This window comes from Temnothorax curvispinosus, unplaced genomic scaffold, assembly GCF_003070985.1.
Source record: "Temnothorax curvispinosus isolate PA1 unplaced genomic scaffold, ASM307098v1 QBEX01010358.1, whole genome shotgun sequence".
In the NCBI taxonomy this organism is placed as follows: domain Eukaryota; kingdom Metazoa; phylum Arthropoda; class Insecta; order Hymenoptera; family Formicidae; genus Temnothorax; species Temnothorax curvispinosus.
Genome location: NW_020220138.1, coordinates 119,972 through 131,797, shown reverse-complemented (window position 1 = coordinate 131,797; position 11,826 = coordinate 119,972). Strand labels below are relative to the sequence as shown.

At 42.2% G+C, this 11,826-nt stretch overlaps 1 protein-coding gene across 2 annotated transcripts in view; it reads right to left on the bottom strand.

The window, feature by feature from the left end:
- Positions 1-2,841, bottom strand: part of LOC112460158 (synaptic vesicular amine transporter) — a 30,475-nt gene extending 27,634 nt beyond the window's left edge. For both annotated transcript variants that reach the window (XM_025024718.1, XM_025024717.1), the window contains exon 1: positions 2,571-2,841. The gene's annotated coding sequence lies outside the window, so the exon portion shown is untranslated. The remainder of the gene's footprint in view (positions 1-2,570) is intronic.
- Positions 2,842-11,826: the final 8,985 nt, after the last annotated feature.

Sequence of the window (11,826 nt, the reverse complement as noted above, 5' to 3'; positions counted from 1 at the left end):
TACTTTGTGTATGATTTTATAGTTGTTTACATTACTTGAGAGCTGTTTTGGTTTGTTTCGCGTGGAAAATGTATGTGCGGAGACAGTAAGTTAAAAATGTTAAAAAAGTTGCTAAACTTTGGAGTCGCAAAAAATCCTTTTGGTATATGTGTTTTCTATCTAAAAGGAACCTATTCACAAAGTTTCACCTAAATCTGAGCATGGACGTTTTCGGAAGTACAGCCTTCAATTTTGAATATATTCCTGCATCTTTGGGATATTTTGTCGTGAGATATTTTGCCAGGGGATATTTTGTCATGGGATATTTTGCCAGGGGATATTTTGCCATGAGATATATTGTCGCGGGATGTTCTGTCCGGGATATTTAGACGTGACACCACAATATTTATCACGGTATTTTTAATTTCTTTTACTCCTTTTTAGTTTAATCACTATGGATTTAGATTGAGTAAAATGTAACTAAATAATAAATTACTTTTTTCTAACTTTAAAAATTCGTCCCTAAAGAGTGGCCAAAAAATAAAAAAACGTTAATCTTTTCTCATATCTCATATCTTACTAAAGATTTTACCGAGACTTAAGAAAGAGAAGTAATTATGAAGAAGAAAACGAGGTAATTAAAAACCGGAAAAAGATCTCACAGTCCCTCGGTTGCCGGTCTTGTCGATCCGGTAATCGCATTAGAGACGGTAATTACGACACCGCTCGCAGTAACGTGAAACCCGTAGGTCGGGTAAAGTACTGGACAGGGTTATGCAGATTGCTTTATAACCTTGTTACCGATCACTCTATTAACCTTACGAGGTTGAAGTTCCAACCTTCTCACTAGCTTGCTCCTGTGTCAGAAGCCGGGCGACAACGAGAGACGAAGGGAGACGATAGTATCATCGTCTTCTTGTCTCACATTTACGATGTTCAATTATTGATACTGTCCTGATCTTTCATCGTCTTTTTAAAATCGTCATTAAGCAATCGCAGAATCCACAATATAAGTTCGCAAAACGTGACTTTTTTTTAGTCATACGAGATTTGATGTTTAATTTTGTGCTCCGAGACAGGACGCGCCTTGAGAAGATATTCTGAAGTGATGACGTCGAGAGAAAGAGCATTCTCCGGAAACAGATCCGGGTTTCCTGAAGTCACGCGAGAACTTCTGTCGTCTGCAATTCCATCTTTTGCGCCGACCCTCTCGATCCGACCGCGCTTTTGACGCGAACTCACCGAGAAAGATCGGTGCCAGAGACTGCGGATGACACGTGGAAATGAGGGCGTTTGTTCTATAGCCGCGGATCACGATCGGGAAATCCGGTGTTATGTGACTAAGGGATACCAGAAGTGTCTCCCGGTCACCTCGTCAACGAGTCTAAAGATTCCGTAAACGTATCTGGCAGGCGAATAATACCGCGGATATGCTTAATACGTTGATGTAGTGGTTATAGATGACCCGACAGTGTGATACTGACATCTGTCACATCGATTACGTACAAGGGTACAATTAATTAGTTTTCTTATCTTTCTTAAAATTGGAAATTTTAAAATGTCGATTACGCAATTTGTGATAACATTAATTAATGCTGATATTAATTAAACGGAACATAACATTCTTATTTAATGACACTTTATGCTAATAATATTGCTTAATTTTTATATTGTTTGAACATTGTACGAATAAATGCTCCAATGTTTTGCTTTTTTGAAACGATGAGGGTGTGGTTGAAAAGGTTGAAAAGTTTGGTAAAATGTCAAATGTTTTTTTTTATCTTGTAAGGCGGGAATGTAATTGATCGTATGCACGGATAAATTTAAAATATTAAATATTACGGCAGCTTATTATCAAAGAACAATATCATCATGCACACACAGATAATCTATTATAATTAATCATTCATATTAATTAATGTAATTCGGTGAAGTACAGTGCTTACCAAGCACATTACTTAAACGTGTAATACCGCAATATGAATTATTAATTAAACATTTAATAGCGTGATAACTCGTTTATATAGTCAATTAAATCCCCGCTTCCTACCGTTTCAAATAATTAGACCGCATTATGGAATAAACGAGATAATACGAACATTAATTAATTAATTTCCTGATAAAACAAAATTAGCTTCCATTTCTAGCGTTGCAAGACGATAGATAAAATCGTTTTAGTTTTATTCTTTGAAAAAATCTTTATCCCTCCCAATATCCACGAAGTCTATTTAAGGAGCGAGAACACAGTAACTCTTTCGCGCTTGCTGGCGTGTTACGTTAAGTGATAAAGCGCCGACGGCTATACGAATCGAGCGTAAGAATACTTCACCCAATAAATCGCGGCACGGACCGTAAAATAGCCATCGTATTTCTTACGATTAAGTCTACGTGATCAGATGATTCGCGCTCGGGAAGAAATAAATAGATGAACAGATGAGCAAAATTATATTATCGTCGCGTCTCTTTATCGACGTACCGATCTCTGAATTTATCAACGTGGATCTACGCGAGAGTACACTTATACGTCGTTCACCGTACCTACATTTATTTGTTTTAAATTTATATAATATATTTATGAAGACAATACTCACTCGAGATAGGTCGGTTCGGCCGGAGCGAGCGTTCTCCGGTCCTGTATCGCCGCTATCGTTGCTAGCCGTCGAGGCCGCGACCCGGCTGGCGAGGAGTGTCGGGACACCCCGATAGATACTGCACGGACGATTGAGAGCGATAAGGGCGCATTTCACCTCGCTCGTGCCGGCCTGGAGCCGTCGCTCTCTCTGCCCACCACCGTCTGCGTCTCCCGTGCTTCTTCGACGTCCTCTTCTTGATCCTCGAAAAGATCCAGAAGCCCCCAGCCGCCGACAGGGCGCATGGTCACTAGGTTTCCCGCTTTCCACCCCTTCGCACTTTGCGTCCTCGCTCTCCCTCATATTCTCTCTCTTGCTCGCTCCCTGTTCCTCCCTCTTTCTTTCTCCTGTTTCCACTCCCTGCCTTCTGGCTATACATTTCTCTCCCTTCATTGCACACACATGCGCATACAAAACGTTGACATACGCAGACACCCTTTCGCAACACGCATGATAATTTATTTTTATTCCCTTTGCGTTTCCTCTTCTGTTTCTAAAATAATAACTAAATTTATTTGTTATTGTGTCGCAATAACAATTTCTTCCAGTTTATTACTATAACTATTATCAGCGCATGGAGGATGCCTTCCATACACAAGTATTCTTTGTGTCTCAGCCATTGCGACACAACCACACGACGATGAACGAATGCACTCGTCGTCGGTTTCTCCCGTGTTCCTCTCGTTTCCGTTTGTTGTTCCTCCTCTCATTCCTCCCCACCCTCACAGCCGATGAGTTCCTCTTTCGCGTGGCCTATTTCGACATACTCTGGTCATTCGTCTCCCTCCATCGAAGCGACGCCCCCATATTGTTTCTGTATCATCCATTCCCTTGCGACCCACCCCTCCTCAAACCTGTCAATCTTTAACAGATTTGAAACTATCTGCAGCTATTCATTTTTTCTTATTCCGCGTCAATACAGGTCATCTTTGTTATAAAAATGAGTTATAATTTATGCGAAAACTAAAATAATTTGCTTTCATAATTTATTTTTACTGACATTGTTGAGTAGCGCAAATTCTTTCGCGAAAGGCTGTAAAAAGGAATAAGAGGTGAATCGTTTCATAATTTTTATCCTAAAGCGGAACAACGAACGTAATCAAGATTCCCCGACTATAGCCGCCTGGGAATGGCGCGATTCGCGCGGAATTTACTTCGAGGCTACAAAGGAATGCAAAGATCGCGAAGAATTCTCTATATGAGTCGTCAACGCCCATTCGGCTCTTTATTAAAACGGCTCTTATCGCATTCCAGAAACAAAGATAGCGCCGATATATTCCCTAGCCGTCATTGCGTCGCGTCGCCGTCTATTTTTGACATTTGTGAATCGACGTTCTGACAATTAAGAAGAAACACGAGACGGTTATTCTACCCTTCGAGTGTTGCGTTTGTTAAGGTAGGCAAATATAAACGAGCGAACCTCTTTCGTGTGACGGGCTTCCCGGCAAGTCGTTCTCGTTGCCAGTTTGCCACCTGTGGAGTCGAACGCGAAAGCAATATAGAAATTCCAGGCAAGAAGCGAATTCACTTGTTGATTTTAGGAAACTCCTGGGGAAAACACACGAGGTGCAACTTGTTGCTAAAGAAATCGCCGCTAATCGGTTTTAGCCTAAGGTTTTACACATAGATAGGTGGATGATTAACATCGAAATGAATCTGGTGAAGATTATTTTTAAAATTTTTTTTATTAGTTGTTCCATTTTTAAATATTGAATTTGTCAGCGCGAGCGTGAGAAGCGGCACGAATGCTCGGACTTGGAGATTTAGGTTCAGGCGATGGACAACGCGCAGAGACCAAGTCTGTCCGCAAAAACGGAAGACCGTTTCTTCATCAGCTGCGCGACAGATCGGCTCTGTCTTTGTCCGAATACGGCACGTAACTTGATATGTATCCGTGAACAATTAACTGCAAAAGTTACTCGCACGTACTAATTAACTGTTACTACAATCTCACGCACATCCAACCGGCTAGATGTAAATTAGATCTCATCGAATTCCGGTCGATTGTATAATGTTTTATAATGGTCTCCTCCGCGAAATTTGCACCGTGATATCGTGGCTCGCGTTTCTTCCTACTGCACGTTTCCTTCGTCTCGTTGAATCTCAGGAGCGACGGTTTCGACAAGTACCGTTGCGATCGCAATGTAAACTGAAAGTAAAATAAAAACATTAATGTTATTTTCTTTAATGCTGTTCCGCGTCCGTCCAGCAGCAGATTGAGACTCCCGAACGAACCTTAGGATTATCATCGAGATAACGAGAGCATCCAAATAGATCGAATTAATATTGCCTAGGGTCAGCTTCGTCAACGGTTTCCGCTATCTCAGTTAATGATCCTAGCGCTTACATTAGGGGCGGATAATTTAATCATTTATCATTATAATCTATAAATATTTTTTTTGATATCATATACTATGACGTGACATACAAAATCGCAGGTGATATTCTTTTAAATATATTTCCGTGGATTTTTGTATGTAAGAGTATTGAAACGTCCGTTTATTGTAAAGTACATTGTATAATTTGTAACCAAAAAGATCGGTATTTGCAAATGAGAGAAGAAATTGAAGCCCCCTAGGAGTCTGTTCCACTTTGGGGTTTATTAACTCTACAATCTTGATAATCAACTTGATTTGTGATTTATTTTATATTAAAGCTTCATTATTATTTATCTAATTTCATAAAAGGTGAATGATGACGAGGAGTAAACGACGATGTTCCTTACTCGTAATTCACATTATTCTGTCAGCCATAAAAGTTTGCACTCTCGTTACGTATCTTTCGGATACGTAAATAAAATAATCGAGCCATAGTTCACTTCTTTTCGTCGACTTGAATAAATCTTATGACTGAATCTTATAATCGGCTATCATTCAGTGATACCTATAAATAGAATAAAAGAATTATATTAGCGATTTGCTATTGCATCGTAATATTGACGTGATTGTACAAAATATCTGGCACAAAATCTCCAGCGCATATGCTATGCGAAAGTAAATGAGTTGAAAATATTGAATTGTCTTTGGATCTTTGAACTTTACAGGTTAAAAATTTAATTTTGCATTTTTTCTAATACTTCCCGATATCTTTTAATTTATTTATTTTTATAAAGCGTCAAGTTATCGATAATCTTCGATAAGTGGCATGGCAAATGCACGGGCGTCATCGAGCACAATAGGTGCCAAATAATGCATTGTACGGAAATGGAGAGAGGTGCTGCGAAAGTCTGGTCTCCCCCTCGGTGTATAGGGAGCAGGATTGAGAAAACGCGTAATTGAATGATGCACAACTCGGGTGCTCGATGAATAGAATTCAATGAGTCGACACTACCTGCAAATGCACGGGGACGTCGCGAGTTACGATCCGGGCCCGGCTTCTCGCCTGACGTCTTCGCCGCGAAGACGGTCGACGCAGTCTTGTCGGTAGTCGCGAATTTAATCTTCGAGATGAGGCAGCGGCTGCGGGGCGGTTTCATCCGTTCGAATGTTTCGTCCGTTCCGAGGGAACCAGGTTCTACTTGCGTCTCGCCCACGATTCGCCATTTCGCGTTGCAGCAAATAGATTCGTCGAATCCCACGTCAAACGTCGCGCAGAGACACGGGACGAAATAAAATACGAGAAAGCAAGGATTTAACCTATGTATGTCGCAAGAAACATCGCCGTTGTCCTTTCCGAGATGATATTTTTTACACGGAAAGCATATTTGTGTTGGAAAAGGGCAGAGCCCGTTTGGTTCGCGTCGCTTCTGCCTGCTGCGATTTTTTTTCAGATAGTTTGCCTATCGCGCGCGTTGCTCGTGGCAACTGGCAATCGATCTCGCAGCACGTGCTAATTCGCGAGAAGCTTTAACCGTTCAATGAGCTCAATTACGTCATCCCGCAAAATCATTAACCCTCCGTCATATGATCACATCCCCTCCGTCGGTCGCGGTGCGCGAACGAACATAATCAAGCGCAATACGTCAGTACGATATGGTTGGAGTTTAAGTGCGGTAAGATTTATATTTCTCTAGATTATGAAATAGGTTGGTCTTATATAGATAAGAATAAGTAATTTTATTTACAAAATAACGAAATGTGACATTACTAAAAATAACGGGAATAAGCTCATGTAAACTGATAACGCATTGAAAAGTAATGAAGCGAATTAGAAATTACAATTTCACTTTTAATTTTGACAATTAATATCTCGCTTTGCGAGACAGATCGCCGCGTTTATCTGCCAGATTCTTTCACTTCATGCAAATACGCGTCGATTGAACATTCATCTGTATTCGCGTTCAGGCTCGTATTCTAAATAAATACCGAAATTGTTTTAAGCAACGGATAGATTTCATTCAAATTGCACGTTTCTAAGTAGTTTCTAAGGCGTTTGAATTTTTTCGGCGACTCAGGGTCATGTTCCAAAACTCACTCTAGTTAACAAGCAGTTGCCTGTGTTGCTTGTCGTCACATGGTCGTGACAGAAGCCTCGCATTTATTCGCATTATCGTGCATATTGATGCGTAATTGTTTATTCGTTTCTCGCATACGTTATTCACGATCTGTCGATTGGTTCTGTTACGATTGGTTCTGACGCGTCCAGTGAGCTGATCTTTGATTTCTTCGGACGATCCGACGACGTGATGGCAGCGAAAGTACCAAAATCACCGTCAATGAAAAGTTATAGTGCCCGAGCCGATACCGGCCGGAGAGATTCTCAGGGACATAGCGAAGGGCCAGTGGATCCCCTCGGCAAGTCGATCGGCGTCGGCCGTTTCGGAGAGGTTTACTCTGCTGCACCATATTCTGAAAAAATTTCTAAAGATTATTCTAATGCTATAAAAATTGAACCACATGGAAATGGCCCGTTATTTGTAGAAATGCATTCCTATGATCAAGTCTATTTACTTGACTTTGGTTTAGCTTCTCGTTGTACATCGAGCACTGAATTAAAAGTTGACCAAAAGAAGGCACATAATGGTACTTTACAATACACAAGCAGAGATGCTCATATGGGAGTACCAACACGTCGTGGAGATATTGAAATTTTGAGTTACAATATAATCATGTGGTTATGTGGTTCGCGCTACCATGGGAAAAGTTACTTGAACTAGTTACCGTTCAAAAAAAAAAAAAAGAAAAAGCTTTCAATAATATAGACAGTTTCCTGGCTAAGTGTTTTTCATGGATCTGTTCCACAAACTGGTACATAAATTTATGACTTTATTAGCCAGCGTTTTGCATGACGTCAACATTTACCCGAAATGACAATTGATTCCACATTACATTACGCGATTTAATTCGAAGGGAGAAAAGTTGAATTTTTTTAATGAAAAGCGAAATTGATTTGCTCTCGACGGAGAGAGGGAGAAAGAAAGAAAGAGAGAGAGACGGACAAGCGCGCGTTGGGTCGCAATTTTTAATTTTTCAGGCGATAGCGGATGGCTTCCCACGCGTGAGATGATGTCGATTCGCCGCGGCGTGGCTCGACTTGACGCCGATGGATTTCATTAACTCGAAGAACCCGCGCTTCGTTCAACGTTGAACGAATGAACGACCGAGCGAACGGTGGTGGTATGCGAAGATGACAACGCGCGCTCTTGCGGTCGGTATCGTCCCGCAGAAAATCGTGGAATTTCTTTATTGTTCGCCACGGGATCGAGGGGTTCCGGGCTTTCCTTACCCCTCCAAAACGTCTTTCTTTCTCTCTCTCTCTTTCTCTCTCTCCCTCTCTCCTTCTCCCTCCCTCTCTCTCTCCGACCCTTCTCGCCCCGGCGCCCTATCTCTTGCCCGCCACTTTCTCGTACGAGACGACGCCGTCACCCGCAGATGCTGCTCTCCACTCTGCGCCGCTATAATTAATACGGCAGCGAACGTTCCGGGAAACGCAGTCTCGTAAGGTTAATTCAATTCGCGCGAAACGTAAGCGGTCTCCGGTTTTTCCCAAGGGGTGTATCCTCTAGGAAAGAATGCGAAAGACTTCGAAAGGACGTTTCTTGGTCGCGGCGAGGATGTCATGGCGAATTGAGACTTTAATCGCGTTTAACGCCGGAACACGCCATGGATAATTTTCTTCTTTTGCGAAATCTTGTTTTGCAACAAGATCCGCGATCTAGACGATCTCTAGTGAATCGTCGCTAGTATGTCTGAGACACTTTGTAAGATTGACACCGCTGTATGCTGTACGTCGTCGGGTGAGAATTAAGAAACCGGGTCTTCGCGAGTTACGTTTATGTGTTCTTCATCTTTATTTATAATCCGCGTGCGGGCAGCGGACTTTACGAAAAAGAATTGGATGGGATCCGGAATTGACCATCGGTCTTGGAAACACTCGCCGTCCTCATGAAAGGCAATGAGCTCGCGCGATATCCTACGAGCGAATCTACGAGCCTGTCGTTTATCTACCGCATCATTTCGCACGTTTCTCTTTTTTTCCTCTCCGTTTCTTCGTTTTCTTAAGTTCAATCTATGCGGCGCCCACTCTCTCGAGAGCTCTTATCCCGCCTTTTCCATCTCAAATTTTCGTAGATTCCATAAACGACATCTTCGATGCCCCCAAGTCCATATTATCTTGAATTATACCAATAAAAACTTTATACTGTTTACTAATAAAATAAGGCAGTGTGGTCTTGTGGTAAAGCGTCAGACTCGTAATCCCGAGGAACCGGGTTCAAGTTCACCTGATCACAGGAATTTTTATATTCCAAACTGCACCCCCCGCACGAGTGGGGCTCGTGCGGAGGAACTGGGCTATCTTTCGGATGTAGGATAAATTATATTAAATTTGAAATTGGTTGTCAAGCTTGGGGAGCTTGGGAGTTAAGTGAGAGGAGAAGGGTAGTAATGGATGAGAATTGTAACCCTAAGGGGATTGATTAAAACTTCCATTTACTCCATGCATCAATTGCTCGTTCACTCCTGTTCTCCAAAACAAGGATTAGCCTGTCTTATCTCTTGATTTTATCTGTTGTGGGGATCTTGTTGGATGTTATATATTCTGCGAAGGCTTTGGACTGCTACGTTCGTTTCCTCTGGAGTCCACGGCGGATAACGGCGGTTATCAAACGGTGAAGTCAAAATTTTTATGAATAACTACAAAATTTGACTCAAATCACACATGAAGCTGTTAAGAAAGACCGATCTATGCTGAAATACAGCGATAACTTAGAAATAGATAGTGACAGTCGTGATCAACGCTGCGTGATAGATAGTGATAGTGAAATATATATTGACGGCAGGGAGCTGATGCCGAGGAGATCTTTAAGAAGGAAAGCGAACCACACGCTCTGCTCGCGTCTGTAACGCACGCAGATGCGGCTCTCCTCGTCGTCATCGGTCTCGCGGTACATTTTCATTTCGCTGCTTCCGGTTTTTGGCTCCATTGCACCCAGCTCCGGCGTTGGTTGTCTGACTGGCGTGACCTCTCGGTCGGCTCCGGCCTCTGCTCCCTCGCATCAGAAATGCACTCCTGCTCGTTCGGCAGCAAGAGTACGAGCAAGAGGCACAATGCTCAACTATAAATATGAATATGTAGAAAATTAGATTTTTTTTGTGGATTTTTCTTTTTTAGTTGATGATGGTACATATGAATAATCGATGCGTTGAGCTATGCTTATTGCATAAATATAGTTTCTCGAGCAAAAGACGCAAGTCTCGTTCCGCGACAAAGCGGCTTTTATTGGCCGAAGAGTAAAGAAGCCACGTTTCTGCGAGAAGTTGCTAGGCTCGCTCGTTAGTACAGTTATATTGAAGACATTTTATTGCCCTCGCTATCGACTATCACGTCTTTCTCTTACCAGCCCGCAAATTTCATCGCTGAGAACTTCTTTTTAATAATTCTACAATTTTATGACGGCGACGCCAAAATTTTATGACGACGACGAGTCCCCTCGGTCTTGCCGGCCGAGAAGGAGCGCGCCGTCAATTTTTACTAAATGAATCGGTCAAAATAATAATTACTGGTATTAGATGTTAATAAGAATCACGGTAGCTCGACCAGGTACTTCCGCCAAAGCTCGAAATGGGCGCCAGGTGCGTACGTACGTACGTACTGAATTCGTCCAGCGGTCATCGCCACATTTTCTATAATATCTATATTGTTTCAAGAAATAAGAAATTATATCTATAGTACATGTAATATATTCAAATGTAAGAACAAGCAAGAAAGTACATCTTATTGATTTTTTGATTTAATGCTTTTAATGGTCTGTCTTTCTGATTTCTTTTGTTAGGTTCACATGGTCTATTGGTATTTTCAATGTACTCACGCACTATGGCAAATATATGCGCAAGTAAAAATTTGCGCAAATAAATGCGGTACAATTTGTTCTTTCGTTCTTATTTAGCATTTTTTTGCAGACAGAGTTTTTACTTTCTGACTTCTCTTTAATTATCCATTATTCTGAGGTTTTTCTTAGACTTCTCTTTATTTTTATCTGGCTTGATTTCGTAATTTTCGCGCATATCCCACATGGCCTTTCCTCTCGCGGGAGATGGACAGCGCTCTGTTAACCGTATTTCCCGTGATGCGGCACGGTAACTCTCGACACGTGCGAGCCGAGGGTGCAGCTCAGCAACGGAAAAAGAAAATGATCGATGCTCGGCTTAAGCCAAGAGTTACATCGAAAGCCTTTCTCTCCCCGACATTTTCCTCGGATTAGTTTCTGCGAAGGTTAACGCCTGCCTCGTTACTTTAAGCAATCGCAGCAGAGCTGTGGAGTGTCTCCGCAGCTAAATCTTCCGACGTTGTCAACGCTACGGATAGAACAGACCGTATAGAGTTCAAAGTTAATCCGCGAGAAAGCCCTTCGTGTCTAACGAGCATCTGCTTTCATTGTGTCTTGGCTTTTTTCTAATTGCGCAATAGGTGGTAATTAGTAAATGCTAATTAAGCGTATCATGTATTTTTGTCACGGCTTTTTGCACTCGAGCGCAAGCCGGATCAAAAGGAGACGGGAGAGAGTCGGATGTTAGGCTTCTCGAGTATGTCCCTCGCACGAATTCTTTGCCACACGACGCGAAGTGCATGTTGGGCGCCAGACGCGGAAAATCGCGCCCACCAAATAGAGCGACTCGTCAAAGATTTAATTCACCAAAACGTTAATAAATTACTCGCGGCAACTCGACGGAGATTATTCGTGCCGACCAGCTCGATCAAACGGTAGAGGGGCAGGGCAAGGCGAGGCAGCGCAAGAGGACGACGGGGTGACGGCGAAATAATTCGTCAGACAGCGTAA